A 5,748-nucleotide genomic window follows, 5' to 3' on the forward strand; every position below is an offset into this window, starting at 1 on the left:
TAGAAGGGCCAGCCACTGCCTCTGCCATAGCTACAGGAAGACAAAATGCCGTTTTTTGCTTCATTATTAGAGTATTCAGTCAAACAAGGATACCAGTGGACACTGGACAGGTAACTTTTATTATTCCGCTGAAATGCTAGTGAAACTTAGTTTTCGACTAAAGTCGTTTGTAATTGGTTATGAAACCCATGACGTCATAACGATGTCACACCTCTCAGCCAATAATGAGTAACTGGGACTGCTTTTGTTGCATAAGAAACTAGTTAGAGGGCTCATTAAAAGTAAACATTACCGTAGAGGAAACACCTCTCCCAACTTAAAAAAAATCCGAGGTAAAAACTTATCAAGCTCATTTTAATTCCACCCCGTTCAATATCTCATATAATGACTATACTTTTTATATTGCTTTTCACATGCTCTTTCCATGTAGGTGATTATTTTTTTATTTTAATATCCAGTGAGGTGCTTCTGAAATATTACCTTTAGTACTGGCCCCTGGGGGTTAATTACAGGCGTTTGAATAAATATTACTTAAAATTCTTGTTCAGGAGGTAAATCTGCATAGAAAAACCGCAACTGCCATACTCTGGGCCGCCGCAGATAGGTACACTAGATCTACCTATGGAATTTTTAAAACTTCCATTGAACCCAGGAGTCTTAAATTGCTTTTCTCTCCTAACTGGCGAGAAATTATGGTGTTTAGTGACTGTTGGTTTTCACTATGAACAGCAGCTAAAATTACATTTCTAGCCTCAGATAAAAAGCAGTTGGTAATTTATTGCTTAACTTTCACCCAGAAGTGAAAAGGTGAAGTCAAAGGAGCAGTGACTTTTATTTTTTGTAATAGTTCACTTTGTTGAATTATTACGGGCTGGGTGTAGATGAGGACTAGTTGATGGATTTTTTGAGATTAAAACCATGCATACCAAAAGATATATATTTGAATTTTTTTAGTGGTGTTAGAATGTACGAAAATTGGCGTAATCTAAGGTATCTTAATTGTTTAGCTTCAAGATTTGCATGATAAGATTTGTGGTTGGAACAGCTGATGGAAAATGTTGGGTTGACTAATCAGGATTTTGAGCATACACAGAATGGATAGTGACGGATGAGGTCAGGAAAAACAAAGGTGGTGACTTATCCTTAAGTGAAAGAAATTTGAAGAGGTATTTCAATAACCAGTCAAGGGTAGATAGTAATAACCTTAAAATAGGATGTTTTATCTATTTTTAATGTTTGGGCACCACAGGGTACATTCGAACCTGATTATAACAGTTCCCAAAGTTATTGAAAAATATGTGCAACTTGTTTATATATGAGCCACGTCCCATGAAATTTTCAGCCACTGTGATGTCATATAACTTTGCCAGACGCACGATCATGGCCGACTTTAAACCTTAAATAAAATAAAAATTGGGGATAGAGAGCTGCAATTTGGCGTTAATACTTGAATTGGGAGGGAGATAATAAACATACCAATATGCAGCCCTCTTAGCTGCAGTAGTTTTTTTTAAGATCTTGGGGGGCGGACAGAAAAATTGAGATCAGAAAGTGCTGCCGGACACTTAGATTTGAAAAGTTGTATTTTACAGATTACTAAAAGAAAATTAAAACTTGAAGCATTGGGTACTTGGAGGCGCAGTTAGTATTGAGGTATGTCAAGCCGTGTCAGTTTCAGAGTAATTGCAAGAAATCCTGCACCAGTCATTTTATCCCAACTTTTTTGAAGAACGAATGTTTGGTCAATGTCTTTGTTAAAAAGGGTCACGTCAAAAGCTCGCTCAAGATATGACAGCAAAGAAAGTTTCGTGGAGGATAAGGCGAATCTGCTGCGGGAAATTGCGTGAGAAACTGGCTCAAGAAAAATTATGGAACAGGATTGGCGATATTTAAGGAAAATATTAAGCTAACCATGGCTTTTTCATTGAGACGATCGCAGATCAGTGAAGTTTGAGAAAGCATATTTTAGCAGAGGACTAAATTTTGAAAGCATATTACCACCCATTTAAGTAGTTGAAATACTGCAGTTGCCAAGAATGCAGTTTGGAGTTATCCTTGAGATTACCCGGTATTTCTACAGAAGCAATCCGCGGTGTCCTAGACTATGGTAATTGACGTTTTCCTATGTTATTTTACCCACTGAACAAGAATTTTAAAGTAATATTTATCGGATTACTGTAATTAACCCCCAAGGAAGGGTTAGTACTAAACACGACTGTAATTCTTCAGAAGCAAGCCGCATCACCAGTTTCTAAAAGACAATTAACAATCCTTCATTTAATGTTTTTTCAGTGAATGTAATCTTGTTTTCTTGAGGAAATTTTATTTTAACACCCTTTTCCACCCAACAAGCTTGGGCCTCCAGTTGGGAATCGGGGGTTTTGGGTGGGGAAATACCAAAAAGGAATGCTTTGCAGCAATAATAATTGGGAGCACCTACAAATTCGTGGGCCCACTCGACCGCCGACCGAAATCGGCGGAAGAATACCATAACCAATATGGCGGCGATGCCAAAACAACAACAAAGAAAATAGGGAGCGACTACATATCCGCGACGATAGATTTGTGTGTGCTGTCAGTAAGGCTGTGGCGGTACGGCGCTTCACGCCTTATCCGCATATTTAAAGATTCTTGGCAAACGCGGCATGTACTGGCAAGAGGTAATGTTGTACTGCGCGCTCTAGCCACAGGGGTTACAGTAAGGCTACTTACAGTGGCAGATCACACCTAAAGGCGTTCCTTGTTGTAGTCGATCCGACAAATCGCTCCACAACACTCCGTTTTTTTGCTTTAGAATGAAATTGTCCACATTGCATTGCAAACATCAGTAGGAAATCGAAGGTCTGTCAAAATTAATGCCAGAAGGGCCAGCCACTGCCTCTGCCAAAGCTACAGGAAGACAAAATGCCGGTTTTTGCTTCATTATTCGAGTATTCAGTCAAACAAGGATACCAGTGGACACTGGACAGGTAACTTTATTACTCCGCTGAAATGCTAGTGAAACTTGGTTTTCGACTAAATTCGTTCGTAATTGGTTATGAAACCCATGATGTCATAACGATGTCACACCTCTCAGCCAATAATGAGTAACTGGAACTGCTTTTGTTTGCGTAAGAAAGTAAGTTAGAGGGCTTTTAAATTTTAAGTAAACATTACCGTAGAGGAAACTCCTCTCCCTGACTTAGGAGAAATTCGAGGTAAAAATTATCAAGCTCATTTAATTCCACCCCGTTCAATCTCTCGTATAATGACTATACTTTTTATATTGCTTTTCACATGCTCTTTCCATGTAGGTGATTATTTATTATATATCCAGTGCTGAGTGCTTCCGAAGTATTACCTTTAGGACTGGCCCGTGGGTGTTAATTACAGTCGTCCGAATAAATATTACTTAAATTCTTGTTCAGGAGGTAAAACTGCATAGAAAAAACCGCAACTGCCATAGTCTGGGCCGCCGCGGATAGGTACCCTAGATCTACTACCGAGATGAATTTTGAAAGTATGTGGTCAAAAAAAAGATTATAAGGATACATAAGTATATGGATGTCTGAACTTGAACTGTGGGGGATTTGTAGAACTTGGTAATTGGGATTTTTTTGTTATATATACCTTTTACTTTAGTGCAAAAAAGTGTACCAATATGCTTTTGAGAACCTTTTAAAATTTGACGTAGGATGCCTACTAAATGGATATGGTTATGAACTTGAAAGGTTTGCTTGTAAGGTTTGGAAAAGGTAAAGTTTGTCTTAGTTACTTTACAGATACAGTACTGATCTTTTTAAGTGGCCAGATCCATTCTGGTTCTCGAACATGAATCATTAGTCGTTGTTTTACGGCAGTGTAACTTGCATGTCAAAATGCCATAGTTTTAAGATATTAACTAAGGCAATTTTTTTGAAATTATGGAAAAGTGAATTGTGATATAGGAAGTCTTGAATGCCAGATTTGGACAGATTTAGCCAACAAGCGGGGGTCAAATCCTTGAAATCTGGTGTAAAATATTTACGAGAGTTGTTGGTATCTTGCAACAAATTGACTGTTAAATTTTATAGAAATGGACGTTGTTTATAGAAATGACAGCACTGTGAATAAAACCGTACTATAACAGTTTGGAAAAGTAATTGTTGCAGTGGAAAGGTAAATTGCAGGTGAAGTCTCTAAGATAAATTAAGTTTATTTAGTTGTGAACTATAGTTATTTTTTTTTTAAATTTAATTTGGTAATTGTAGGCATTTCGTAGGCCAATGTATTACTTGGCATGTATTACATAATCCTTGAAAATAACAAATACGTTCTGAACCTACCATATCAGAGCGCCTAAGTGGCGTGATTGGTATGGTCTTGGCCTTTCGTTCGATTTCGCCATTCCCCTGAGGGGTTGGAGGTGTATTTCTGGTGGTAGTTCACTCGACGAGGCTCGAAAGTCACGTAAAGCAGTTGGTCCCGTTACTTGAATAACCACTGGTCCCATGCAACTTAAACACCATACAAACAAATACAAACAAATACAAACAAACCAACCTACCATATCAGTTTAAGTAGTTTATAGAGTAAGAATTTTAGTTTGAACAAAATTGTTCGCAAGAAAAAGTACATGGGTAGATGGCAGCTTTTTCCCTAGTTATGAAAATTCTTTAAAATAGTGAATGTTAGGTAAATGCTGGATTTTAAATTTTAAAATGACCCATTTGAGTGCCTTAAAGATTTTTAGCTTAGTTTTGGCAATCTATGAAAACCCATTTGCTTTGAAAGAGTAATATTTTCGTGATTCTGTGTTCATCTCTAAGGCTTCTTTGTTCATTACTTGATATTTTTCATAGCAGCAAATCATTCGAAACCCATTAGGGATTAAGACACTCAAGTTCATAGTTTTCAATGTTAAAAATTTTTCAGCTTTAAAAATTTAAATTTTTCTTTTGCAGGGATTGCCATTACATCATCTCAAAGCTGAGGACTCAACCTTGAGTTAGCACCAGACTGACAAGTCGCTTACCGAGAGGCATCTTCCTGAATTTGAATAGATGAATTTATCGGAATTCGGACCTGATGGGCTAGTCATTCCGAGGCAAATCTTCCTAAGAATTTGAATCTAGGAGTTTTTTTAGAATGAGTATCCTCAAAGATTTTTGTCAATGCCGAAGCACTAAATATTCCAACCCATAACTGCTTATTCCCCATAGTACTCATGTTCTTGTAGTAGAAAACTTTAATGCTTTAATTTCTGTTCAATTTCTTTGAAGTGTTTGATTGAAGGTTTTTTGCTAGCTAGCATTCATGGCTTGAGGTTAAACTTTTGTTAGTGCAACTTAGTTTGATGAAATTAAACTTACTCCAAAGTACTTCTCACCTATGTGGCTTGGTTCCTATCTAAGTATAGTTCTCTTGATTATAATACAGTAAATTTATCGGACAGCTTGTAACTATTTGACTTTAGCCTGAGATACAAATGGATTACCACTGGAACTAAAACCACTGCACAGTACATTAAAAATACTAAGCAAACTAAAATTAACTTTTTTAATTGATTGTAGATTGTGATTATAATTTAACTGAATGCATAGAAAATTATAAAAAATTTGAAATATTTTAAATAAAACTTAACCATTTTAATGATAGCTTTAAATTAATCCTGCTAACATAGTTTGTAGTCCTACATCTCTTGAAATTTTGTGGGAGATTAACCCAGAATAGTATAGATACCTTAGCCACACTAGGGCTGAAAGCTGCAGGACAAATTTAATACAGACG

General features: G+C 36.7%; 1 long non-coding RNA gene across 1 annotated transcript in view; it reads left to right on the top strand.

Moving 5' to 3' along the window:
• Positions 1 to 5,148, top strand: part of LOC135221390 (uncharacterized) — a 6,825-nt gene extending 1,677 nt beyond the window's left edge. The window contains exon 2 of the long non-coding RNA XR_010315916.1: positions 4,923 to 5,148. This is a non-coding gene — a long non-coding RNA (uncharacterized LOC135221390). The remainder of the gene's footprint in view (positions 1 to 4,922) is intronic.
• Positions 5,149 to 5,748: the final 600 nt, after the last annotated feature.

This window comes from Macrobrachium nipponense, chromosome 2 (genome assembly GCF_015104395.2).
Source record: "Macrobrachium nipponense isolate FS-2020 chromosome 2, ASM1510439v2, whole genome shotgun sequence".
In the NCBI taxonomy this organism is placed as follows: Eukaryota; Metazoa; Arthropoda; class Malacostraca; order Decapoda; family Palaemonidae; genus Macrobrachium; species Macrobrachium nipponense.